Source organism: Mustela lutreola, chromosome 5 (assembly GCF_030435805.1).
Source record: "Mustela lutreola isolate mMusLut2 chromosome 5, mMusLut2.pri, whole genome shotgun sequence".
NCBI lineage: Eukaryota > Metazoa > Chordata > Mammalia > Carnivora > Mustelidae > Mustela > Mustela lutreola.
Window position 1 is genome coordinate 25819611 of NC_081294.1, and position 27776 is coordinate 25847386.

At 46.5% G+C, this 27776-nt stretch overlaps 1 long non-coding RNA gene across 1 annotated transcript; it reads right to left on the bottom strand.

Annotated features, from left to right (window-relative positions):
* Positions 1-607: 607 nt before the first annotated feature.
* LOC131831316 (uncharacterized) lies at positions 608-3622 on the bottom strand. Its single transcript, XR_009353594.1, has 3 exons — positions 3472-3622; positions 1273-1500; positions 608-1129 (listed from the first exon to the last, which is right to left on the bottom strand). It is a non-coding gene; the product is annotated as an uncharacterized LOC131831316 (long non-coding RNA).
* Between the last annotated feature and the right edge of the window lie 24154 nt (positions 3623-27776).

Below are 27776 nucleotides of genomic sequence, written 5' to 3' on the forward strand. Positions count from 1 at the left end.
AAACAGTCCTGATGTGTCCTTGAAGAGGATTCTGTACCTGCAGATCTGTCCCTGATAAAGCCCTATGCCAGTGTTGAGTGGTGAAACCAAGAATACGACAACGGATTTTCTTCTAAGGTAAATTGTAGTTTACCTTTTAACCACCAGGGGGCGAGCGCATTTCGGTCAGAGACCTGGTTTGGGGCTGGGCAGGAGCCAAGGGGGATAATTACCTCCAGGTGTGGAGGACTCTGAAGCCTTTAGCTGGAGGCCATAGAAATTAACCCTTCAGTTGTCCAAATGGATTATGTCTCTTTGACTATTGGTTCTGCCCTTGGTTACTGGCTCTAACTCAGGTTTTAAAAGACACTGCCTTAACGAATTTCATTTAACTCTTGATTATCCCAGGGTTCACTAGAGAACTCCCCAGCTGGTTGCTTCTTCTTTCTTCTGTGTTTAGGCAAATAGGCAGAAATTTGAGTGGGAGAGGAAACGACTTGTTGTCCTCATTTTTGTCATCAAAGACTAAATCACAGAAAAAGACCCATTCCCCTGTAAACAGAAAGAAAAGCGAAAACAGCACAGAATTCCAAAAGGCAATGTTCCATCTTTTATTTGTCTCTTTTGTTTAGTTTTAAGGTTGTGAGCAGATGGCCTCGCTCCATCAGCAACACAGGAAGTCAGAACTTACTAGAAAAGAGTTAGCTGGAGATTCTGGAGGGCAAGCTGAACTAATAGCTCAGCCCCTCTCCCTGGGGCGCTGGGTTTTCTAAGTATAGTCTGCCTAGTGCATCTGAACCACCTGGGGGAAGGAGGTTTATAAAAACGTTCTGGGCTGCGTCCCAAACGACTGAATCAGAATCTAGATCTCGGAATCCGCCTTTCAAATAAGCTGCCCATTTGATTTCTTATGAATGAATGTACATTGCTTTTGTGATATGAGGTAAGCCTCCTGGCGTGAAGTTAAGAGGAGAGATGTGGCAGCAGGGATAGTTCTGTGTCAGGTTTTAAGGACCTTACCCTGAGGTAAGGGTCACATGTTCCAGGAAGTCGCCCCGTGGAAAGCAAAGTGGCAGGAAGCTGGGCCTGAGGGTGGGCAGAAAAGGCTTCAAGGCTGTAGGAGATAGACTGGTGTGTCACTGGGAGCCACCTGGAAGGAGACGGGGAATTAGTGGACACCACAGGAAGTCGCTCTAAAGCATCCCTGAGGACTCCTTGTTCTCCCTGCCACTCAGAAGCCCCCAGCAATCAATACCCAACAATATTTTGATATTGGTATCATCAGCAGAGTACCTGTGGAAAGTTCCTGTTGCCCCCAAGTATCTTCCCTACTTCGGAAAATCTCCTCACTTAATCACACTTTCTGGAGTTTCACCTTGTATAGCTTCGTTTGTGTGGGATCTGTGCTTTGTTTTTAAATCTCTTTTCAAGTGCAAATCCTCTTGGGGACATGAAGCTTCTATTCACACACCGGAGGGAATTTTCTTATTACTTCTTATAATAAGAAGTCATTCTCTCACACTGAGAAGAAAAAGAAAAAAAATTTTTTTAAAGATTTTATTTATTTATTTGAAATAGAGAGAGAGAGATCACAAGTAGGCCGAGAGGCAGGCAGAGAGAGGGAGAAGCGGACTCCCCGCTGAGCAGAGAGCCCAATGCGGCCTCGATCCCAGGCGCCTGAAAAAGAAACATTTTTATTGAATTGAGAGGAAGGGGTAATTTTAGAGCTGGGCAAATTTGAATGAACGATGGGAGAAGAGGAATAGAACATTGATTCCAGGGACATTCTAAGCAGGGAAAACGGCAAGGGCTGATTCTGGTCCTTGTAGGGTTTCAAACCCGAGGATATTTCTGGCCAGAAGAAATAAGAAATAGTGAGTACTTGTACCAGGAATGAACTCTTAGTCTGCAAGCTCCAGAGTGGAAGACATAGAACTTTCATGATGTTTCTATGTCACCCCAATTTCTATCTTGCCTCCCTGTACCTACCTACTGACTAGGTTATGTTATGACAACAGCCTCCAAATCTCAGTGGCTTACCAAAATGGAGGCTTGTTTCTTCTTTATGTGACCTGTCCAGGTCAGCAAAGGGACTCTACATGCTCTTGTCACTTAGGGATCCAAGCTGAAGAACTCCCCTTTACGAGGGCTTCCGCCATTAGATCTCCAGGGTCTAGCACATACTAACATGGTCACAGAATAATGGAATGGATGGAATACAGAATAAGTAAAAAAATTAGATGGAAATTTCTCATTCGGGTCACAGGCATTCAATTCAGCCTTAAATGTGTTTGATACAACGAACATCCTCCAATCAATGCTTGTAGACCTGGGAAGAAGTCTTACCAACAGGAAAAGAAGAAGCTGAGGAAACGTTTTAGTCATGCAACCATACAGGAGGAGAGGGGAGACAGGCCTAATTCCATTTTTATTTCTTTAAATTATTGAATGTATTAAACAAAGTTATACAAGCACATGACCTTTTTTTTTTTTTTTTTTTAAATTAAATTCGACAGTGTCGTACACTTACTCTTGTGCACCAGGAAAATACTCTGCTAGCCAAAGGCAGCCTCTCTGGTTCTGTTTTCAGGTTATTTCCTCTCTGTGTCTGTTATGCTCACACTGCTGTTTTTTGGTTTATCAACTTTAGACACTATCTCTTAACTTCCTGTTGTGAACGATAAGGATTTAGCCTGCCCACACTACTCTACTGGTGGAAGTATATTGTCATTTTTAGTTATTCTAGTGGTTGCTGTTTTAACATTAAATACTAGACATGCATGTCTCTTTCCTGTTCCGATGATTTTAGGCAGAATCTTCATGACTTTATGAAAAGTCAAAAAAGCTTGCCTTTCCCTAAATTCCTCTCTCCATGTTCTCCTTCCCAATTCCTGACATCTGTCATTTGTTTTCACATTGTTCAGGCTGGTAAGGTTTATATTCTGTATTGAAACCATAATTTGTTGCTCCAAACTTTGTCCAGCTTGATTCTAAAAGGTCAAAGTCCCCGGGGGAGGAGAGGAAAGAAGAAAGAGATGTGGGAACTTCCCTTGCCCCAAAGCCTGACCCCAGTGGGCCACTTAGACCAATAAGGAGCTTTATTTGAGGCCTCCGGAAGTGAGTGGGAGCGGAGTTATTACCTGGCGTTACCGCGCTCAGGGGCTAGGGCAGCAGCGCCTCAAGAACTTCTCGAGTGTCCAGCACCAACATTGTGGCAACTGGTGACTCCTGTCCACCTCTGCTCAGACCCTATTTGTCTAACCATATACAAGGCTAACCCTCAAAAATTAACATCCTGAGGCATCAATAAACCTGCAAAAAAGGAGCCTTAAAACTCATCAGGGGCAATCCTCTACGCCAGTCCTGAGATCCGAGGGGCCACAAAGGTCCCCAGCCTAAGGCTCCCCACCCAGCCACCCCCGGGCTGGAGCAGGGGGTACATGTCGTCACCCTTTCTGCAGACCTCAGCAGATGCCCCGTTTTCTTCCTTACTTCTCCATCTGCCTCTGTCATACCCACAGAATGTTGGGAGGCAATTCTCCACGGCATTTCCACACCCTTTATGACAGCTTTTGTTTCTTATTTGCATAAAGCAAACATCGTTGGAAGCTAGCGCTAAGATCTCTCTCGGGGTCAGAAGTCAGTTTTGTTTCCTGACCAATATAATGAAGATACCGTCTTCCTCTGCGGCATGAGGGTTGGGTGGGGGGTGGTTTGCCATCAGTTCCTTTATAAGATTGGAGGTTTCTTAGCTGCGATATGGACTCTGTGTGGGTGCTGTTCATCCCAGAAGGCTCCACGTCACCCTCCCGGGGCTTGGGGACAGGTGATCTGCTGCAAATTTGGGGCTCTTGCTGCCGGCCGTGCTGTGAGTAATAGACTACATCTGCTTGGGCTGGTTGTTTCCTTACTGTCCATGACCGTATGGAGATTCAGTAGACGTGGGGGCAGCTGAGTGGCTCTATTGGTTAGGCGTCTGCCTTCCACTCAGGCCATGATCCTGGGGTTCTGGGATCAGCAGGGAGCCTGCTTCTCCCTCTCCCTTTGCCTGCCACTCCCCCCTGCTTGTGTGCTCGTGCTCTCTCTCTCTCTCTCTCTCTCTGTTAAATAAATAAATAAAATCTTAAAAAAAGAAATCAGTCGACTTAGCAGCTGCAGAGTCATTGCTGTTTAGGGACAGCTTGGTCACTTGTCACAGACCCTCAGAAGGGGTTCAGTTTTCTTCCTGGGAGTTAGACCTTCCCCGTGTATTCAAGGCAGTGGCTTCCTCCGTTCTCGTGCCTGCCTCCGAGATCCCTCTGCTGCCATCCCTCTGTCTTTCTTTTCCGATAGTCCGTCGGCTGAGGTGTCCGGTGTGGTCAGCGATGGATTATTAATGCGTGTTCTCCGGTTACCTGGGTGGACCAGAACCTCCATCTGCAATTCAGTGTAGACAGAAGAAATAATGCAGAGAGATCTTTTTGAGATTTTCCGGAGCCTCAAATCACACAACATTCAACTAGAATATTGCAAAACATATTGAACCATGAAAAGGGGGTATTTGTTGATTCCAAGATCTCTCTTTTTTTGCATCGTTCCTCAGATTTTCACCATAGGGATCAGCAGAACGTCCCCCACCCCCCGCCCCAGCAGAACCTTGAGAATATGAGAGGCTAAGTGGTATTTCTCAGCCACGTGAAGAAGGGGAGGCCGGGGAGATGTGACATCCTCTGCTGGAAATGTTGGAGGTTGCCTCTGTGGATTGTTTTTCAGAATATCATTCACACATTTCTGTTCGCAGACGCTGGGGAAACCTTTAGTTACCATAGTCCTGTGCAGCTACGGCTCCCCATGGTACTCATCCCCTGAGACTTCAAGGTTGAACTGAGGCCCTGGCCGAGGTTTAGGAGACTGTGTTTTCTGGGAAACATCCTAGTTTTTGAGGTTTTGATTCTTCTGGAACAACGGTGGTGGGGTTTCTGTTGTTTATATCTGCTGTCATGGGAACGGTTATGGCTAAGTTATACAGCATCTTTGTATTAACTAGAAAAAGACACCTCGTGTAGCCTAAAGCACTTTAATTCCAAGTGTAAAAAAAAAGTTGTCATTAGGGGACACCTGGGTGGCTCAGTCAGTTAAGCATTTGCCTTCTGCTCGGGTTGTGATCCTGGGGTCCTGGGATTGAGCCCCCTGTTGGGCTCCCTGCTCAATGGGAAGCCTGCTTATTCCTCTTCCTCTGTCTCCCGCTTCGTGTTCTCTCTCTCTTGCATGTGTGCTCTCTCTCTAATAAATAGATAAAATCTTTTAAAAAATTGTCATCAGGACACTGATGTCTTAGAATAAGACACCATCTGCTGGAATTGTAATAATCTAAGATGCCTGCTGAATGAAAAGCACACAGCCTGGGATTCTCAGGAGAGTCCAGACTGTGATGCTGAGCGGCCTGCAGTGGCGATAGTGGGGTTATTGTCACTTTGCTAGGATGCTTCCCTAATCTGAGGCTGGTTCCCTCCGTGGTCCTCTCGGAAATGCATCAGTCCTGATACCTTTAATTAATCCCTTTCTGCCTAAAGCAGCTAGAGAGGTTTCTTGTCAGCCACTCACAACTCTTATCAATACAGACAGAAAACACAGAGAAGGTAGCAGCAGTGAGGAGAGGGGCAACACAAAATGAATCTTTGGGGTGTGTAGGGAGGAAAAGAAGGTCTTGGGAAAAGAGACACGGTCTTCCACTTAGCTGTTAGGTAGACAGAATGACTTCCCTGAAAAGGACTGGTAATCTCCTACATATATGGAGGAAGGCTTTAAGTTCAATAGAGGAGAAAAAATATATTTATTTGAAAAATGAATGCAATAGATATTTTAAATCAGCAAAATATCCCTTTACATAATGCCTTACACTTTGCATTGTACCAGTTAAGTGGTTTTGACATAAATAAACATGTGATCCCGTTGGTTTACTCCTGAGTTGGAAAAGAAGTGGCTGTCTGATCCCCGTCATAAACTGATAGGCTGATGAAGTCCAGACACCAGGTCTGGAAGGATGTCCATGAGAGGGTTCCCGGGGTGGAGGGGGTGGCTGCTGGGGACCTGGGGTGGCCTCTGTCCTGTTTCATCAACTCCCCTCCTGGTTTTCCTTAATGGTGTGGAAAATCTCAGCTTAGCACTCTTTGAGCCAGATTGTTTCTTCTTCCCTTGCTATCCATTTTTTGATTATCTTATTTCTGGTCAAAGTGAGGTGGGGGAAGGGCCAGGGCCTTGATTTCCTCTCTAGCTGTATCTTCTGCTTGCGGATGGGAAACATATGGGCCCCTAAAAGATAGCAATGAGAACTCTTGCCCTCATTTTCTGCCCCCACCCTTGGATTTCTTTCTTTCTTTTTTAAACATTTATTTATTTGAGAGAAAGGGAAAACATGCATGCCACACCCGCAAACACACACACACACACACACACACACGGGTGCGGGAAGGGGCGGAGGGAGAGGCTCTTCAAGTAGACGCTGCGCTGAACGCAGAGCCAGACACAGGACTCGATCCCAGAACCCATAAGATCATGACCTGAGCCAAAACCAAGAGTTGGATGTTCAACCATCTGTGCCACCCAGGCGCCCCTACCTCCTTGGATTTCTGGTCTCCTCTGCCTCCCCACCACAGCTCTTCCTTCTCTTAAGGAAGAGCTTTTGCCCCCTTTCTCAGTCTGAATTCAGTGAATTCAGCCTCATCTGGTTCTTTCTGGATAGATCCAGGGCTTTGGGCCAAGAGGATGCTGGGCAAGAGGGCAAGAGAGGCCTGTGGGAGGGACTTCCCTTGGGAAGTAGCAGAGGAAGGTAGCCAAACCTTTGACACTCTGCAGTTTAATGAATCTTTAGATTATTATGTCAAGGAGCATGGCTGTCTTCTGTTATCCTAATCTATTTTGTGCTCAACCCAGGAGGAGGAAGGGTACCGGAGGGGGAAAACCACCCCTTTCCTGCCACATATAAAATATTGCAGATGTTAGCTGGTGATTACAAAGACGGGAAAGCAGGCCAAGAAACTGTTGGCGGAGGGGTTCGCCGAACTGACTGTTCAGGACAGATGCTCTGGAGGATTGCATTACAGAGAGGGAGGCTGTCGGTGCTGTTCCTCCGCCCTGCTCCGTGGGGCAGGCAGCTATTTCAAGCCTGTGGGAGAGAGGGAGTCTGCGCTCTTTGCCTTTGGGAGGCATTTCACTTTATTCCTCGTTTTGGAAAAGGATACCCACCTCTGCATTCTGTGGGTGCCTTTTTTATGAAGTGTTACTCGGAGATTCAAAATAAGGAACGGTGGTAGACTGGGCATGTGTGGATTCTGCCTCTTCTCTCCCCCCCGCCCCCCTTGCCCCCACCAAGATTTTACTTATTTATCTAGAGAGAGAGAGTGAGAGAGAGAGAGAGCAAGCACATGAATGAGCTGGGGGCAGAGGGAGAGAGAGAATCTCAAGCAGGCTCCGTGCTCAGAGCAGAGCCCTGTGCAGGGCTCCATCCCAGGACCCTGAGATCACAATCTGAGCTGAAATCAAGAGTCGGATGCTTAACCGACTGAGCCACCCAGATGTCCCATGGATTTAGCCCTTCTATAGCCATTCCTCACTTGTGGGGCCACAGCCCTACGATTTTGTGTGGAGAACATCTTTCTTCGCTCTCAGTTTCCATAATCGGTGACACTGAACCCCACCTGACCTGCTCCTATTCCAAGCTGGCGCTTACACCCACCGAAGCCGTCTGCTACAGCGAATGTACTGGCGTGTCCATGTGACTTAAGTTGGGATGGTGATAGTCAGCCCCAGGACTTTGCTGTCACTTTGTGAAAGTGGGGCTTGCCTTCTGCCGTGGGGGCTGAACGGATGGACTCTAAGTCTGGTGTGGCTCCTGGCTTTCTTTGTGAGGGCTTGCTGGAGAATTAAGGCCCACATGAGACATGCAGTCATTGAGAGAAGGTTCCTGAGAACCTTGTCTGAGTGTCTGCATCCAGCTGCAGCTGAAGCTGATCCTGCCCCAGGACTTTTCCTAACCGTGCCTGGAAGTCTTCCCTCCTCCCCTTGATCGGCACATTTTGCATCTGAGTGTCTGCCACTTGCAAAGGACAGGGCCCTACCTACTCCACGTGGCTCCAGAAAGCTCAGTAGTCCATCATGGTTGCCATATTGGGCAGAACAAAATGAGGGCTGCCCTGCCTTTGCCTCTAATGCTGCTCTCATGGTGGAAGAAGCTGGTAGGCTGCTTTCCAGGTCATATTTAACTCAGAGCGCACAGCTGCCTCGAGAAAGATTGCCGGCCAGGAGTCGCAGCCGGAACTCAGCCAAACCATCAACATGCTCAGTTCTGAGCTATTATACGCCAAGGACACCCATTGACAAAAATGAAAGCACATACTAGAGGTCTGACATGAGTTCAGAAAGCCCAAGTTCCACTTGCACCCATGTGGAAAAAAAGTTGTTCTCAGACTTTCTGGAAGGGACAGCTCTTGGCTCACACTCGCTGACAGAAGCTGATGTGAAATGTTCCTTGAGTGGAAGCCAGCAGCTGGGAAGGGTAGGGGCAATTGGAAGGGAAAGGCTGCTTTAATATTTGGTTGTCCAGCAAATATATTTTTTTAAAGATTGTATTTATTTATTTGACAGACAGAGATCACAAGTAGGCAGAGAGGCTGGCAGAGAGACAGGGGGGAAAAGGCTGCTTGCAAAGCAGAGAGCCCAATGCGGGGCTCAATTCCAGGACCCCGGGATCATGACTGAGCCAAAGGCAGAGGCTTTAACCCACTGAGCCACCCAGGTGCCCCATGTCCAGCAAATATTGATTGAGTGCCTTCTATCGTGCTAGGGATAGAAACACTAATAAAAGAGTCCTGCTCTCAAAGAGCATGCAGGTAGGTCAAGGAATCAGGACAGAAAATGGATGCATTAATGTAATTAGTGCTATTTCAGATGCAAAGAATAGAAATAATAGAAAGGCGATGCCCTTCCAACAGTGCCCATTGCTTCTTCCTTAAATCATAGAATCCTGATTTTATTCGAGGAGGCAAGATGCTCATGTAGGTGGGCCCCTCCCTGTGCTCTGCATGAACCATGAGAGACCCAAGGCAGTGATTCTCGCATTTTGGTCTGCATCAGAATCACCCTGGGGTGGGGGGGCTTTTAAAACCCAGAATCCCAAGTCTCACCCTGGGTTACTGAGTCACTAGGTCAAGGTGAGGCCCAAGAATTTATATTTCCAACAGATTCCAGTGATATTGCTGCTGCTGGTCTGAGTCCCAGTAATCTAAATCAAGCATGGTCACCTGCTTCAACGGTTATGGCCTTTGGGGTAGGGGTGTGGGGGGCACGTGACCAAGTTCTGGCCAATGAAGTGGCAGGAATTCTCTGTCTTTAGTGCCCGAAGTTCTTGAGCTAGCTGCTTTGAAGGATGAAGAGGTAGACCAGATGAAGAGTGGTGGGCAGCAAAGCAGAGTTTACTGAGTGACAGTACAAAGCTCCCGGAGAGGGAGGGGACCTGAGAGGGTCGCCGCAGGAGTTTCCAGGGGTTTTTCTGAGCTCTTTTGCGGAACTATCTTCAGCAGTCAGGGTGTACTGAGTCCTGCCAATCAGGCTTTGGTACGTATCTGTCCACCTATTAGGTTAATGTCTATGTGCTGAGGGACTTTTCACTGACATCTGGGGGCTTATGTCTGAACTGCCCCTTGCCCCTGATAGTGACAGATGCTTTGTGGTTAATTGTCTTATTTTAGGACGTTAGCAGAAGTCTTTCCTGCAAAGGCTGCAAAGCAGAATGCTAGTGCCATCCTGTCTCAGCTGCACAACGGGATGTCAGTGCTGTTTGGACTTAGCCATCCTGACTCCATATTTTCTTGTGGGGGTCCCTGACCCTGACTACCTAGCTGTCCAACTAACTCCTAACAAAGCAAGAGGGAAAGCCTACAGAGAAATTCCAGGAAGAATGTTTGCTTCCCCGGGAAAAAGTAAGTTGAAAGAAGGCTTGTCCTTTTGTCTAACTTTGAAGGGAGTTATGTAAGGAGATGCTGTTGACATGTTCTGTTTGTGTGGACATGGCCGGGAGACTGGCAAAAATCCTGACCCAGAGCCCTGACATGGGTGAGGAGCTGAGCAAATTCTGGCACCTCCCACCTTCACACTCTGCTGTGTGAAATAATTAAATGTCAGTCCCATTCTCATTTAGAGCTAGACATACCCCAACCGATTCCGAGGGCCACCCATCTGAACCTAAGTGGGATGGAGTATCAGGGAAAGCTTCCAAGAGGAGGTGATTCACTCTTGTTTGCCAGCGCTTCATGGAGAATGGTTCCCATTTGTGCTTTGGCAAAATGACAAATGATGACACTTTATAGACTCACTATTTCACAGAGTCACTTTTGAACTGGCTACAGGAGAAAGGTGAAATTTGTCAATACCAAGGGTTTATTTCACATACAAAAAAAAAAAAAAAAAAAACTGTGTGGGAACAGAGAATAAGGGAAGTGTTCAGTCTACCTGTGATAGGAACAATTTGTGTCAGAGGTGACCGCTGGGCCAGACCACTGACTGCTGATGCCGGGCAGAGGAGAAGTGTAGTCCTAGAGTCCAGTTTGTGGGATGTAGCCCCGTGTTTGTAGGGCTTACCTGATCGTGAGAACACATCATCCCAAGGAAGTGGCACAGACAAGAGTGCAAAGACAGGACACTTGGTGTTTCTGGGTTAGAGTAACTGCTCTGCCATGGTGACCTAGAGACCGTGTCGGCGGGACTGTGCCATGACACAAAAAGTTGGAGAACATGATTAGATAAAATTAGAAAGCAAAAATCAAGGACGTCAGTTAAGTCAACCAGCCTCCCACAGCCCCCGAAGAGGACTATCCCAACTCTCAAAGGCTTCCGAACCAAGACCCAACCCCTTGAACCTTCCATGCCTCAGGGTGGAGGGGGTACCACCTCCTCTTAAGGAGCCAGTCCCCTTGGAAGGGGACTAGTTTCTTAGTTTCAGGCCCTCCTTGTCACTTTACAATGGCTGGGGTGAAAAGGAGCAGGGAGTGACATGAGCCAGGAAGTGAGCCAGGAAACTCTAGAAAATAATCATTTGTACAGCACTCTAGATTAAACAGAGGAATTTTCTTCCAGCTGGGGATGACCAGACCTGGGGCTCCATTCACCCAGCCCTGCCCAACCAGCACAAGGACAAGGGGACCAGTAGCTCCACACATCTGTAACCCATCGTTGATTTACTTAGAAAAGTCCCTATGATGTATGTGAGAATGAATTTGAGGGTGCTTCAACAAGGATGATGGGATATGACTTTAGTTTGGGCTGAATTTTGGGAAAAGGGTGCAGTTAGATGCTAGTGTAGACAGGAGGGTTTGGCTTTTCCCTTCTTCAACAATGAAAATAGCTTTTGAATTGATGTAAAATAATGCCTATTAAAGCAATTTAGAAAACTATATCAGGATTTACCTTTGGACCCAGGACCTAGGCACCTTAGACCCACTGCCTGCTGGAGGGTAGCTACTTCCTTTTGATCCTTAAGTAACAGCTTTATTGAAATATAATGTACATATAAAATTCACCTTTTTAAAGTGTATAATTTAGTGGTTGCAGTATACTCACAAGATTAGGGAACCATCCTGTCTATCCGAGAGGACTGTCTGAGGGTATGCTAGGACCCAACCAGAAAAGTCCACCAGAGCTGAGTGTTGAACCATAGGGAGAGACCACACCCCCATCTCCTGGGGTGTGGGGTATGGGAGGGGGAGGAAGTAGGAGAGTGAAGAATGGTGGAGCACTTCCTGAGCAGCCCACTGGAGGTAACCCAGAGAGAAGGCTCATTTTGATGATTTAATATGTTCAGACAAACTGCTGGGTTGGAGTAGTCAGAAGTCACAGAAAGTAGGAGTGGGTTGGGGGAAGGGCTGGCAGAAGGAAAAGAAAAGGAAGTTTCAGGACACCTTTCTTTAAGTGGAGGGAAGAAAGATGCTTCAACTTTATACTAAGCTGGGGGGTTCTAATTATTACATCCAACAAGAGATTAATTTCTAAAATTAGATTTTTCTTGTGACTGAAAGCAATCAGAAAGTATTTTTCTTTTCTCAGAGTAAATGATATACTATGCAGTTTGCCCAGGTTTCATTCTGGACAAACAATTAGCAAGAATTAGCCCCACAGACCATGTGGTTCCTGTTGTTCAACATAGAGTTTACCCTAAGAAATGACTTCAGGGAGTGATAAGTGCTATGAGGACTAATGATAGTTCAGGTGAGAGATGAGGAAGATGAAGATGGCAAATAGAGAAAATTGCTTTAAAAATGGACGTGTTGGGGCTCAGTTGGTTAAGTGTCTGCCTTCAGCTCAGGTCATGATCCTGAGACCCTGGAACTGAGTCCCGCATTGGGCTCCCTGCTCAGCAGGAGTCTGCTTCTGTCTGTCCCTCTGCTGCTCCCCCTGCTTGTGCTCTCTTTCTCTCTCTGTCAAATAAATAAATATTTAAAATAAATGGACATGATTTGGGGCACCTGGGTGGCATAGCCAACTAAGTGTCTAACTCATGGTTTCCACTCAGGTCATGATCTCAGGGTTATGGGATCGAGCCCTGTACTGGGCTCTGTGCTCCGGATGAAGTCGCTTGAGATTCTCCCTCTCCCTCTGCTCCTCCCCGGACCGGCACATGCACTCTCTCTGGGTTAAAGAAATAGAATCTTTTTTTAAAAAAGATTTTATTTACTTATTTGACAGACAGAGATCATAAGCAAGCAGAGAGGCAGGCAGAGAGGGAGGAGGAAGCAGGCTCCCTGCAGAGCAGAGAGTCTGATGCAGGGCTTGATCCCAGGAACCTGGAATCATGACCTGAGCTGAAGGCAGAGGATTTAATACACTGAGCCACCCAGGCACCCCAAGAAATAAATAAAATCTTAAAAAAAATTAAAATGGACATGATTTAGTAGCAGATTAGATGTGAGAAGTGATAAAGAAGGAAAAGTTAAAGATGGCTCTAAGTTTTCTAGTTTGGGGATTAGGTTGATGATGGTCCTGATGCCTGAAATCCACAAAAGGAGGAGCAGCATTGGATGGGGGAGAGGAAGACAAAAAGTTTTGTTTTGGGTTGAGTTTGCGGTACATGTTTCCCAGGAAGTTCAGAGCCCAGGAAATAGCTGGAAATAAAGTCTGGATCTCAGGTGACAGATGGTATGGATTTTGGAGTCTTCAGGACACGGAATGCAGGGGAAACAAGGCTAGATAAAATCCTACAGAGAAAAAGAGCATGGAGCAAGAAAAGGCTTAAGGAGCCAACATTTAATGGTTTGCAGAAGGTACCGAAGCAATTGCAAAGGAGACTGTAGAAAGAGCTAAAGGAAAGAGGGGACACCTAGCTAGCTCAATCAGGAGCGCATGAGACTTTTTTTTTTTTTTAAAGATTTTATTTATTTATTGGAGAGAGAGAGTGAGAGTCCTGAGCTGGGAAAAGAGGGAGAAGCAGGTTCCCCTTGAGCAAGGAGCCCGATGCAGGACTTGATTCCAGGACCCTGCAGGCAGACACTTGACCAGCTGAGCCACCCAGCTGCTGCAGCAGGTGACTCTTGATCTTGGGATTGTGGGTTTGAGCCCCATATTGGGCGAAAGATTCCTTAAAAATAAAATATTTTTAAAAATAAAGGAAAAGAGAACATGGTAACTACACCTCTAACATGGGGAGCGAGGGAAGATGTCAGAGCCACACAAACACTTATTTGAACAGAACAATCAAATTAAATATTGGTGATGACTAATCTAATAGTCATAATGTGATATTCTTCATAGCACATCCGCTAACACTCGACCCCGTGATAAGACATGGCATTTGAGCAAAGGATGAACTTGCAGAATCCTACCTGCTCATTTGCCCAGTAATTCCTTAAAATCAGTGACTTGACCCTTCAAAATAATGGGATAGAGTTGGGTTTTGGACCAAGGTCCAGAATGAAGTCAACTCTTGACTTCTGGATCATTAATCAGATCCAAAATGCCTTAACATGGGATAAAAGTCTCCTTCTGCTCTCACTACTGATTCTTTTTGTTTTTTTTTAAAGATTTTATTTATTTATTTGAGAGAGAGAGACAGAGACAGAGATAGTAACAGAGATAGTGAGAGAGAGCATGAGCAGGGAGCAGAGGGAGAAGAAGGCTCCCCGCTGAGCAGGGAGTCTGATGAGGGGAAGGATCCCAGGACCCTGGGATTAGAGCCTGAGCTGAAGGCAGAGGCTTAACCAACTGAACCACCCAGGCATCCCTACTGTTTCCTTTTCAACCTTATTTCTCACAGTTGCTCTCTGTTTACCTTACCTTCCAGGCAATCCATTTACTCCAGTATGCCAAGTCATTCCTTTCCCCATGCTGTTTTCTCAGCTTGGCATAATGGTCTCCAGCCTAAAATCTTTCCTCAACTTCTGTTTGGTCTTAGAATAAAATTCAAACATGTTGTGTATGACCATATCCTTGCCCTTGATAAAGAAAACCAACCCTATAAGGAAGTTTCATGCTACCTCAACTGCCAATTAGAGGAAAAGTCGAAATCTTGAGAAAGCCCCAGCTCTCTAAGTTTCCACCAGGGTGTTCTATCTGATAGCTAATGCTTTCATCATCTTTCACTGAAGCCAGCCTTTTGAATTTGCTAACTTATAATCACAGTTCCCCTCCTCTGTGGAGTAACATAACATCCTTCTCCCTGACCTCAGTTTCACGAACCTTCCTCTTCTTTCCCTGAATGTTGTAAAAATCTCTCCTCCCCAAAATGTCACAAGACAATTCTCATCCTTGTTTTTGAGTGTATCTACGTTAAAAGAAAACCTATCACATCATCTCTGTTGTTTTCTTTCCCCAAATCTGTAACTTCAGTCTGATTCTGAGGAAACATCAGACAAACCCAAACTCAGAAACATTCTACAAAATAATGTGGAACTCTTCAAGAGTGTCAAGGTCAAGAGAAACAAGAAAAGGCAGAAAAATTGTCATAGCCCAGAGGAGATGAAGGAGACATGACAAGTGATGGATATGGGATCCTGGATTAGGTCCTGCAACAGAAGGAATCATTTAGTGCTAAAACTGGAGAAATAAAAATAAACTGTAGTAATAGTACTGCACAGGCTAATTTCTTATTTTTGAGAAATGTGCCATGGTATGACAGATATTAACATTAAGAAAGCTAAAAGAGGGCGCCTGGGTGGCTCAGTGGGTTAAGCCGCTGCCTTCAGCTCAGGTCATGATCTCAGGGTCCTGGGATCGAGTCCCGCATCGGGCTCTCTGCTCAGCAGGGAGCCTGCTTCCCTCTCTCTCTGCCTGCCTCTCCATCTACTTGTGATTTCTCTCTGTCAAATAAATAAATAAAATCTTAAAAAAAAAAAAAAAGAAAGCTAAAAGAACTCCTATAGATCATTTGATATATTTAAATTACTAAGGTGGGGTCACCCAGCTTTTGACTGGTGAACACTCCCCTTCTTCCTTCCTTGATTCTTAGGAAATGCAAGTCCTGACATTAAATTCTAAATTCCACACTACTTCTTTGATCTTATCCTGTGCCATTTCCCCTTTGATCCATTTCACTATAGCCTGGACCTTCTAGTTCTGGGGACACCAGCTTCCCCTGCAGGGTGCTTGAGCTTGACATTTCTTCTACCTCTCAGCTCTTTGCTTTGTTTCTTTGCAGGGCTGGCTTCCCTCCATCAAATCTCAGCTTCATGTCCTTCAAGGAAAGAGAGGCCTGTCTTGACCAGATCTACCATCACTCTGTCACAGCATCTTCAGTCTTTTTCTTCATTACACATCATCACAATTGGTAATGTATTGATACATTTACACATTTTCTTCCCACCAGAATGTTTGATCCACGAGGGCAGAGAACTTGTCTGTCTTGTTCTTTGTTCTATCACCTGTCCTGAACACAGTGCTTTGCCTGTGTTTAACAAATATCCATTAAGGGAATGGCAAAGGGTAATTTTCTAAGAGGTGAAAACATGACACTCATCAAACATATAGTGAGCATGTGTCAAGAATTTACTTAACTCATTTAATGAAGGAGCCAGCAGGGCAATACAGCTGGTCTACGGAGAATTCTAGGAACAGAGTCAGGAGGCATGATGAGATAATTTAGTTCGGTTAGAGGTAAATCTGGTTAATGTCCTAAAAGGCAAGAACCTGTAATCTTCGGGGTGATCTTCTCTTCCGAATCATTTGCATCTCTAATGGACAAAACCCTACAATGATAATAAGTCAAACAAAGGTACATTTTTTTTTTAAAGATTTTATTTATTTGACAGAGAGAAACATGGCAAGAGAGGGAACAAAAGAAGAGGGAATGGGAGAGGGAGTAGCAGGACTCCTGCCGAGCAGGGAGCCGGATGCAGGGCTCAATCCCAAGACCCTGGGATCATGACCTGAGCTGAAGGCAGCCACTTAATGACTAAGCCATCCAGGCAGCCCAAAAGTACATTCTTTAGAGGAATAATGTGAGGCAGGTCTGCTGGGCAATGCTCCAGCATGACATTGGAAGGATATGGAATCATCTTTTTGCCAAAATTCTAAGTATTGGACAATCAAAAAAATAAAACCAGAATGAATGGACAAATTGAAAATTTCCAATTGAAAGGGTGTGTGTGTGTGTGTTCAATGAGTTAGGGAGCAGCTACCTGAATTAGCACATCTTTTCCCAGAAGCCAGCATCATTTGACTTGGCATCTTCTTAATGAGTCAGCCCATGTGTCACCTTCTCTAGGAAGTCTGCCTTGAGCTTCCGCTCACCCCTGGTCAGGCCAAAGAGGAATTCATCCTCATTATTGAAACAGTGAGGTTATCCAAGCCCTAGATTTCTCGGGTGTAGCCCTGCCTTACTCCTGTTGTAACCCTTGCTTCCTGGGCCATATTTTTATATTGTGGGTATCCATAAAATAATCCCCAGACGTCCCCTGAGGATTCCCGGAAATAACTGAGGTGGGGTAGAAAGGAGACTTGGAGGGTGAGATCCCTCATCCCTGCAATCAGCAAGTGAGGCCGAGGGGTCAGGACAAAGTAAATCTTTAATATAAAGAGGACCTCATTTGTATTCTGGCTGGTGAAATCCTCAGCACTGGTCAAATATCAGAGCGGCTTCTGCACTGCTCTCTCGATCCCATGAGATGCTACTCTGCAACAGGTCCAGAGGTCAGGCTCCCACAGGTATCGTCGTTCTCTGGTTTTAGAATTTATTCGGGGCGGGGGGGCGGGTAACAGTCTCTGGGACCAAAGTCCTGAGCATCAAACCAAGGACTATTCCAAGAAGAAATCATTTCAAGGCAAATAAAGACTCAGCTCAAACTGTACACAGTCCCCTTAGCACATCAGAAGGGACTTTTAGGCAAGTGGCATCTTGCCAGCAAATCGACTCAAAACAAATCTGTAGCCACCCAGAGGTGCTGGAGCGGAATTTCAGAAACGGTGCTGGGAGGACGGTGCACAGCTTACAGGAATTGCCTCACTCCCACTTTGAGGTTCGTCCTGGGCAGAACTCTCCGCATCCCCGCGGTTTCAAAACAGCACGCAGGAATCGGAGCCGGTTACATCAGGAGATCAGGAGACCCTGGAGACATTCCAGCCCCTCTCTTTCACTGCGCAGCGGAGCAATCCAAGGCACAGCGGAATGAAAGGATTTGCCCCAGGCTCTCTCGTGCAAGTGTTCCCCGTCCCTGCTAGCTTCCTTATTAGCTGCGCAGAGGACGCGGCAACACGTGGCTTTGCTTTCCTGCCGACAGACCTCTGTGCGGGGTGCCCAGCTCAGCCACAATCGACAAACAGTAGGAACAGAGAGGCGGCCCCGCCGGTGCGAGCAGCACGTGACCAGGCGGCGCAGCCGCAGTTCAGGCAGCGCCATGGCAACCAGCACTCGCGCGGGCCCCTACAGCCCTGCAAGCTGCGGGGAGAAGGGGCATTAAACATGGCTTCTCACTTGCCCAGCGGAGTGCTCCAGACTGTTGCTCTGCAGTGAGTGGCTCTAAAAGACACCAAGCCCCGACTCGTCCAGCTTCTTTACCAAAGGTTGGGCATGGGGGTGTCTGTGCGTGTGAGTGCGCGTGAGTGAGTGTGAGTGAGTGTGAGTGCGCGTGGTCCCAGCAGGGGAAATAAGCTCTGCAGCCTTGGGAATCCCCAAGAATGACTATGTCTGGCAGTGTGGTTTTGCTTCCTTTTAGAGCAATGCGTGGTTTCAAAATGTGTTCCCTGAACGCTAACGTCCCCACCACAGCTATCATCTTTTCTTTTCTTTTTCTTTTTCTTTCTGGTTCTACTTATTGGCACACCTGGGTGGCTCAGTGGGTTAAGCCTCTACCTTCACTCACGTCATGATCCCGGCGTCTTCGGATTGACTCCCACATTCGGGCCCCTGTGCAGCGGGGAGCCTGCTTCTCTCTCTGCCTGCCAGTCACCCTGACTGTGCACGCGCGTTCTCTCTGACAAATAAATAAAATCTTTAAAAGGAAGGTTGTATTTATTTGAGAGAGAGGCAGATGGCATGAGCAAGGGTAAGGGGGTGGGGAGGGGGCTGCAGGAGAGGGAGAAGCAGACTCTCTGCTGAGCAAGTAGCCAGATGCAGGATTCGATCCTAGTACCTGGAGAGCAAGACCTGAGCCCAAGCAGATGCCCAATCCACCGAGCCACCTAGGCGCCCTTTCTTATATCTTGTAGGTTCCGCTGCTACCAATGAATAAGTACATCAGTTGTCAGCCACCGCAATGGACCAGGAGGGGCCTGAGTGGAATTAAGCTTCAGGAGTAGGATTGATTTTTAGGCCATCCTACTGAGATGCTGAGGCTTCCTTGATTTTAACCTGAGTACTCATGTAATTGGCAAGACAGAACTCCTCAAACAGACCATTCCTCATCCCTTAATATGTGCTTTCCCCTTGTTTTTCTGCATTTCCACTTGGGCACCTCGGAATACAGACCTCCAGTTTCCCTGACATGTAGGCCTTAGTCACATTCTGCCTGTTCCACTGAGTGGAAGAGTGGCTTTCCTGGTGTGCCCTTTCCCAGAGCTTCTCTACTTCTCTTTGCCTACTTACAGTGTGACAAACCATTTTTGGCCATGAGGATGAGGGCTCCACCCTCATCCTTTTTTGATAATTCTGTTTTGATTTTTGATTTTGATAATTATCATCCTTTTTTGATAATTCAAAAATACTGCTACTTATTTTATCAGTAATAAAAAAAAAGTAGAAAGTACTTAGTATGCTAGATACATGAAGATCTTGAACCTAATCCGCCCTACCAGTCTTCTATGTTTTTTTTTTTTTAAGTAGGCTCCACGCTCAGTGTTTAGCCCAACAGAGGGCTTGAACTCACAACCCTGAGATCTAGACCCTGAACTGAGATCAAGAGTTGGATGCTAAACTGACTGAGCCACTCAGATGTCCTCTGTTCTCTATTAACAAAAAAAAAATTCTTTATTAACAACTGAATAAACATCCTGTAACACCCCCACCAGACATGCTAGAAGTGTTTTTTATGATGCTTTGGGGGTACAAGTAACAGCAAGCCTACTGAAAACAGTTTTAAAACATAAGCGTTAAAAAAAAGTGATGTCACTTCAGGGACGCCTGGGTGGCTCAGTCAGTTAAGTGTCTGGACTCTTGATTTTAGCTCAGGTCATGATCTCAGAGTCATGAGATCAAGCCCAATGTTGGGCTCCTTGCTTAGTGGGGTGTCTGCTGGAGATTCTCTCCGTCTCACTCTAGCTCTCGCCTGCTCACACTCTGTCTAAATAACAAACAAACAAATGAAATCCTTAAAAAAAACCCAACACAAATTTATTCTTTTATAGTTGTGGAGGCCAGAAGTCTGAAATCGATTTCACTGGACTAGTGTCAGTTGGCGGGGTGGATTTTTCTGGAAACTCTAGGGAAGGATGTATTTCTTTGCCTCCTTTAGCTTCTGAAGGCTGCACATATTCCCTGGCCTGTGGCCTCCTTCTTGAGATGCTGCAACATTGCCTCTTCTGCAATCAAACAAACCCTCCTCGGCCTCCTTGTCCTAAGGACCCGTGTGATGACAGGCCATAAGATAATTTCTTTTTTGTTTTTGTTGTTGTTGTTTTTCCCCAATTTGTTATATATGTTTTCCAATTATTTTTATTAACATATAATGTATTATTTGCCGAATTCAGGATAATCTCTTATTTGAAGACCACTAACTTAATCACACTAAATAAAGTTAGATTTGTGGGTTCTGGGAATGAGAACATGGATCCCATCAAGGACAGGTTCTTACTGTTTTCCTGCTTTGCCACTCTCAACATTTTGGGGACACCTCCCTTCAGGATTTTAATTAATTAATTAATTCTAAAAGTCCAGCGGAGTTGACATACAATGGTCTATTAGTTTCAGGTGTACAGTATAATGATCCAGCTCTCCCTTCGTGGGTTTAAAATCGCCTTGTGGGGGTGCCAGGGTGGCTCAGTGGGTTAAAGCGTCTGCCTTCGGCTCAGGTCATGATCCCAGGGTTCTGGGATGGAGCCCCGCATCGGGCTCTCTGCTCAGTGGGGAGCCTGCTTCCCCCTCCCCCTGCCCACCTCTCTGCCTACTTGTAATCCCTGTCAAATAAAATAAATAAAATCTTAAAAAATAAAATAAAATCACCTTGTAGCTCCAAGCATCGCATTCTCACAAGGCCTTGTCTCTAGCAAGAAGAGAGGAGCGTTCCGAGCCTGTCTCTTCAGTTATCAAGGAGGACCTGTCTTCCCAGAGGTTCTCAGCAGAAGCCACAGCAGGTCCCAGGAACAAGGACTGGGTCACCTGCCTGTGCTCAACTGCAAAGAGGCTGGTATTTGCTTGTCTCTGGTCTCTGCATCCGGACGAGGGGTGGGGGTGGGGGGCGATGCCGAGAGGGAGAGTGACTATGCGGTGGGCAGCAGCACCTCACTCTGGAAGGTCATGCTATGGATTCCACAGGCGTGAGTACCACTGAGGAGCCCTTGTTGCCAGGCCGCCATAAAGCCACATGTGATGACTTTATGGATGGAAGAAAAGATATTAACGTGTGTGTGTGTGCATGCACACACACAAAATCATCAAACATAATGTTGAACAACTATGGTCACAAAACACGAGCTCTTTTTTTTTTTTTTAAAGATTTTATTTGTCTATTTGACAGACAGAGATCACAAGTAGACAGGCAGGCAGAGAGAAAGAGAGGGAAGCAGGCTCCCTGCTGAGCAGAGAGCCCAATGTAGGACTCGATCCCAGGACCCTGAGATCATGACCTGAGCCGAAGGCAGCAGCTTAACCCACTGAGCCATCCAGGCACCTGAAACACCAGCTCTTTAAGGATCATGTTGGATAATTGAGTTGTCTCTCATTCATTCAACAGACACCCGAATCATCTTTTCTGTGCCAGACTTCTCCATCAAGAGCTGAAGTTACAGATATGGATAAAAATGGTCTCTGGTGTCAAAGAGATCCTGGATAGTCACGAGAGAGACAATCCAGTGAAGAAAGAGTATCGCTCTGAGGGAAAGAAGAGACGCTGGCGGGATGCACAGGGCTGCTCTGTGAAACCCAGGGGCTGTCAAGTGTTGTGGAAGCAAGACGTGAACTATCAGGAGCCAGGACTGGCTGGTGGTCTCGCACTTCCCCAGCTCGGAGTTTCTTCCCTCTGTACTTTCTCTCTCTCCTCTGCCCACATGACTGCAGTTGGACAGCTTACAACCAATGGGCTCCCCTGCAGCTGGCTGTCCCTCCGTGGGGTGGCGAGGTCACAGTGTCACATAGCTGCCACAGCCACACTAGGAGGGTTGGAAGTGCAGAGACCCCCACAGGTATCTCTCGGAGACGAAGAGAATGAGGAAGTGGGGGCAGGCTGTGATTTGAGGCGATGGTTATGATTGGAGTCACTTATGTTAGTGGTCTGTACCCACTTTCAGACAGCTTGTTCCCCTTTTTTGAGCCTGGAAAAGAGTGAACTAAAGTGTTGCTGGGTTTGGAGGAGCGGGGAGCAGCCCACTGACTTCCCCAGGGAGTCCTGAAGCAGCCGCAGGGCAGGTGCGGAGATGTGGGGCTGGCGCAAGGCCAGACCCTGTTGTTTTTTGGATTAAGGAGGAAAAGTTCTTGCCCAGAAATTGCAGAGCTGGCGACTGTGTGTGGGATTTTCTTCTGCTGCTCAGCGGGTCTCTACCTCCATCCTGGTCTCGCTTCAGGAAGGGGAAGTTGGGGCGCTGTTGCCTCTGGCAGGCCATCCTTAGTCTTGGAATTCCTTTAACAGCTCCATTTCCATAAACAATTACAGGACAAATGCTCTGAGTATGAAATCATCTTTCTGAGGTAGACATTTCTTGTTGCATAGACCCTGAATCTTGAGGAAAGCCCTTCATCACCGGGGAAGGGAGGGGTTGGAAATGGGAACCCTGTCTTAGCCGTTATTAGCAGGTATTTTCCTCAAAAGCTAACACATTTTTCATCTTGACCTCATATTAAAAACAATATTGGTAAGAATACTTGGATAGGTGAAGGCTCATTTTGTTTTAATACAGCAACATTTCGCCCTTTTCTGCGGCCTCAGGAGTACCTCAGGCTATCCGAGGTCTGAGGCGGGCCTCACCTGGGTAGGCGTTCACTGGGTTCAGGCTCCCGTCCAGGGAGGGAAGGTGAAGCAATGTTTTGAAAACCTGGCTTTTCCTGTCCCAGGAGAAAGTGGGTCAAAAAGAAAACAGCACTTCTTCATTGTTCTTGAGACTCTAATTTTGAAGGGTCAGGGAGGTTTTTTCCTGCTGGCCTGTTAGAGGCAATTTTGAGGAGAAGAAAGAAAATGAAGAACGAGTAAAGAAAACAAGATGTTTGAGGGGAAAAATCTGGGGATTCTGAGGAGAAAAGTTGGAGGCAGTGGTGAGAGGAGCTGGCGCCCAAGAGGTGCCAACGGGAGAGCCCTCAGGAGAGGGTCATCTGGAAGCTGTTCTTGAGTTGAACTCTTGCCAGCTCTCCTTTGTGGCTTGTGCAATTTTTCACTTCATGTTCTGGCTTTCTTTATTTTCTAGAACAACTGAATTCCAAGTGCCTAATCCACCAGGGCTTCACATTCAGTACCCCGGGCATTTATTTGAGTTTGAATCTGCATCTGCAGGCCTTTTGAGCATGGAACTGTGGTGATGGTGGCAGTGAAGGTCCCTTTGATCTTCAGGTCATCTGCCCACGTAGGTGTCCACCAGGACCATCCCTCCAACATACCAGTTCATGCACGTTGCCCCTGGGATGCCCCTTACTCCTGTCCACTTGATTCTTTCAAGTCCCAGTGCTTTTCCCATGCTACTCTATTCCTAGTCTTGAGAACAATGGAATCCCTCTGAGACATGAAATTCTCTGTAGCAATTAGGGCACAGCCTCAGGCCCTGGGCCTCAGTGACATCTGTCCTGGTTGTCCATCCCTCTTTTTACCCAGCACAAAGCAATTTTTTCTGAAGTTATGGAATCCCCCTCCTTCAATCCCACTTCCAAACATCTGGCCCTGCCCGATTCTTCTCGGGGTACTCTGGGCTTTAGGCTTCTAGAAGCCACAATCAGGAAGAAGTCTGTCTGTCTCTCTAATTCTTTTTTGCTTTCGCCCCTCCAAATGGCAAGAGGCATGAAATGGGTAAAAGAGAAAAATACATGGAAAAAATTAGTTAAGGGTTCAAAATGTTATTCTGCACACACATAGGTGGGAATCACATGTCATCTGCCCAGAACTAAACCAGTTTGTACATCTGGCATCAGAATCACCTGTGTGTTTGCTAAAACTATAGAATCCTGTTCCCCACCCAAAGTCTGCTGAATCGGAAGTCTTCTAGGCAATTTTCCTGTGCACTATATTTCAGTGTCCTAGTCCTAGCCTCAGTCAAGTCAACTACTGGGTTTTAATGTTGATCTGTGCTTGTTCTCAAGCTGGTTCCAAGCACTTGAGTGTGTATTCAAAGTACACAGGGATCTTGTTGGTGGGACCCAAGATTCTCCATTTCTAACAAATGCTGCTGGTGGAGGACCACATTTTGAGGGGCAGAGGGCTGCCGAGTCTAGTTTGCTGTGCTTTGCAGGCCTGTGAGTCTGTCTTGAGACTTCTCAAGTCTGTGGTGCCAGTGGTTTGCTTGAACTGGGATTGGAAGTTGCTGTACCCTCAAGGGTACTGTGCTCTGTTGACTGGGCTCTACCTCATGGTCATCTAGACTCACTCTGCCTCCCTGGCCCTACGTCCCTCCCCCTACTGACCCCTATTCCCACCCCCACTCTGCTACTCCGGCTCTGCCCTAAGGGACAACTCCACTGCCATGCCCCGGTCTTCCTCACCCCGTGGGTCTCCTCTGACTCTAGGTAAACAGCTGAACGTCTCTAGAGAATCTTTACATTTGCTGGTATGACAAAGTCCTTTCTGTAAGAAAAGGGGAAGTAAAATTTGAGCAAGCAAATAAAAGTAGTCAGAAGTTCTTTTTCTCTTTAGGTCCATCCTCTGTGGGAAAGAAACTACAACTACTGACACTCGCCTTGTCAGAGTGGAGTCTGAGTCTGCAGGAACTCCTGCCCCTTTCTGGTAGGTGGAGGGGGAAGAGGAAGCTTAAACTTTCTTGCATGCCACGTGCTTCTCCCTCAAGTCCTTGGGGAGTAGGGAGGAGCATCATAGGATGTAGGAAGTGATGAGATTCTTTTCTGCAGCCATGGAGAACTTCTGGCTTCAATCTCTGGTTCCTAAAATAAGAAAGTGGACCTCAGGTAGAGGAATAGGGAACTACTGGCCTGTGGTGAGCTCCAGCCATGGAGAGTCATTGGTCACTTTGAAAGGTCTACTGTTGGAATGAAGCCAGTAGGGGTCAGGGGACTGGAATGCCAATGGATCCGGAAAGAAAATCCTGACCTTGTGTGTCTGGGCCAGAGTGAGATCCCCTAGGCCTGGGAGGATAACTGCGGGAGTCATTGGCCCTGTAGCCAAGGACAACGCTTCTCAGTGCAGAGGCACCAGGCAAGGGTCTGTGGAAAGCTCCATCAATGTCACCCGGGGAACCTAAATAACAACAGGTCCAATGCCTCCCCAGAGAGGCTGAGTCAGCAGGGCCCAGTGAACTATATTTTAAAAAATACTTGTTAGGCAGTTTTTTACATTCAGTCAGGTTTAGGAACTAACGCCATAGCATTCAATTGGCCACATTTTTAGCAGAAAGATTCATTCATTAGGTACTTACAGAGCCACCACTCTATATCATATATTGCTCTAAGCCCTGGGCAAGCAGCGGTGAGTAAGACTGGTGATGTACTTCAAAACACGAAGCACATAAAAACGAGGAGTGGATTTTTCAGGAATTTTAAATATTCATTGTTTGGTAGAAAATACTGGTTTTTGCGGAACCCCTGAAGCACCATCAGATTGTACAGTAGACAGTTCGAGAACCACTGCATTGAGGCCTGGGAAGCATTTTGGAGCAATAAAACTAGAACAGGCTTTCTGTTCCCTGATCAATTAGGTGGGGACACCCGGTGGTCTTATTGCGAGGACAAAAGAACAAAAGAACCAAACACAAAGCATGGAGTGTAGTGCTTGGTGAGCAGCTGACCCTTGTTGCGATTTCCTTCTCTTTCTCTTCTCTTTGCTTAAGGAGCAGGTTAGCCACGCAAGAAGGAAAGACGGAGAACAAAATGTACATGGAAGTGTGTTGCAAGAGGGATCTGTGGGTTGGGCAGTTTAGTGAGAAGCACAAAATGCAGAGGCCAAGGAAAGTTTCTACGCCTCCCGTACCAGGGAGCCACCACAGAGGCAAATGGTGCAGCTGCTGGGGAAAAAGTCTGGGAAGACCTCAGGAAAGTTAGACCTCGTATCACCATATGGCCCACCGAGTCCACTCCTAGCTATAGATCCACGAGAGAAAGACACGCCCACACAAAAACACTTACCTGATGCTCACGGCGTCCTTATCCGCAAAAGCCAAAAAGTAAGAAAGACCCAAATGTCCATCAAGTGATGAATGGATAACCAAAATATGATTAACCCATATTATCAGCCTTATTGTTATTATTATTATATTACTTTATAATTCAGAACATTATTCAGTCATAAAAGGGATGAAATACAGCTAACATGCAACAGCATGAAGTCATTATGGGGAGGGAAAGGAACTAGTTGCGGAAGACCACATAGTGTATGATTCCATTTATATGCAACGTTCAGGATAAGAAAACCTACAGAAACAGAGAGCAGATTAGGGTAGTCAGGGGACTGGGGGAGGGAGGAGACAGTAACTGTTGATGGGCAAGGGGTTTCTTTTGGAATGATGTTGATATTCTGAAACCAGATAGTGGTGACAGAGACACAATTTTGTGAATATACTACAATGCACTGAACTGTACACTTTAAAAATGGGAATTTAGTGACACATAAATTCCATCTCAATCTAAGAGATTTTTTAAAAGTTTTATTTGTTTATTGTGGAGAGAAAAAGAGAGAGGGTGTGCACAAGCAGCGGGGAGGGGCAGAGGAAGAAGCAGACTCCCTGCTGGGCAGGGGGCTGGAAGCAGTGGGGGTGAGAGGGTAGGTCGGGTAATGGGGAAGGAGGGAAGGTTAGGAGGGGCTCCATCCCAGGACTCCCAGGATCATGACCTGAGCCAAAATCAGACACCCAACTGATTGAGCCACGCAGGTGCCCCCTAAAAATTTTTTTAACAGAAACAACCACAGACAGTAAAACCAGCCCATATTCTGTGTCTAAGAACTAAGACAATGCTCCGAGCCTGCTGTGCCCCAGCTAGAACCCACAGGTGGCTGCAGAACGGTACCCAGGTTCAGATGACAAACCTGGTCAGGCCCAGGATTGCCTTTCTTTGTGGGGGTTTGAAGAGTGTATCAATCTCTCTCAGACAAGAGGGATTGGTGATGAACCAAACTATGCCTGTTACGCTTATAATTCTTTTTTTCTGGGCCTACATTGTTTATATATGTTTATAGTTAAGCTGTAGGAATGGTATGTTAATTTTCAAATAGTTCATTCATTTTGCTATTTTTCAAAGACCCAGTTCCAGAAACCCATTCTGGTTGTCAGAAATTCGGTGCCAGGTCCTGGTAAGGGGCAGGTGGGTGGTCTTGGGGTCTAGACGAAACTGTCCACGGAAGCTGGCAAGACACAAGTACAAAGGCCTCGATGGTGTACATCTCCTTGATCACGTCTTATAGGCTGCTGAGGAGTGCGTAAGGAAAGTATTTTGAGGAGAAGCAACTTGGAATTTATATGCTGTATGAAAATGCCTTCAGGGGACAGAAGGTGTTTTTAAGCATGAAACGTTTGGATCATCAAGGACGGGAGACAAGGCCTGCCAGTGAATCATAATTCCACTTCCTGGCTCATTCCTGCCTGTGGGTTTTCTCCCTTGATGGGTTCTGACAATGTGCCATGTTCCAGAGGGTGTCAGTTTGCTTCTGAGCTGCTACTTACACTCTCGTGCACATCTGGGCTCACTGCGGCAGGTTTGCAAAACCTGTTAACAAACAAACAAACAAAAAACTCTTGAAGTTTGCCTTTAAGCTTTGCAAGGAGGTTGTGCACCAGCTGTTTGTTTATGTTCTCTAGTGACTGTTTTGCACAGTATCAACGAGTAGCATGCAATTACGTCATTATAACGGCAAGTATAAATGGAATTCTCAGTCGGGTGTTTCTGGGCGAGTAGATGTACTCTTTCTAGCTCCAGTGCCCTAAGGAGACTCCATAGTTAGACAAACCAGTGGCTTTAGGGAGACAAGGGCCTTGTGATTATGCTGCCAAAACTTAGGGCTTCTAGCAACCCTCAGGCCATTAGCCAACAACTCTCCAGTGTGGATGGCACG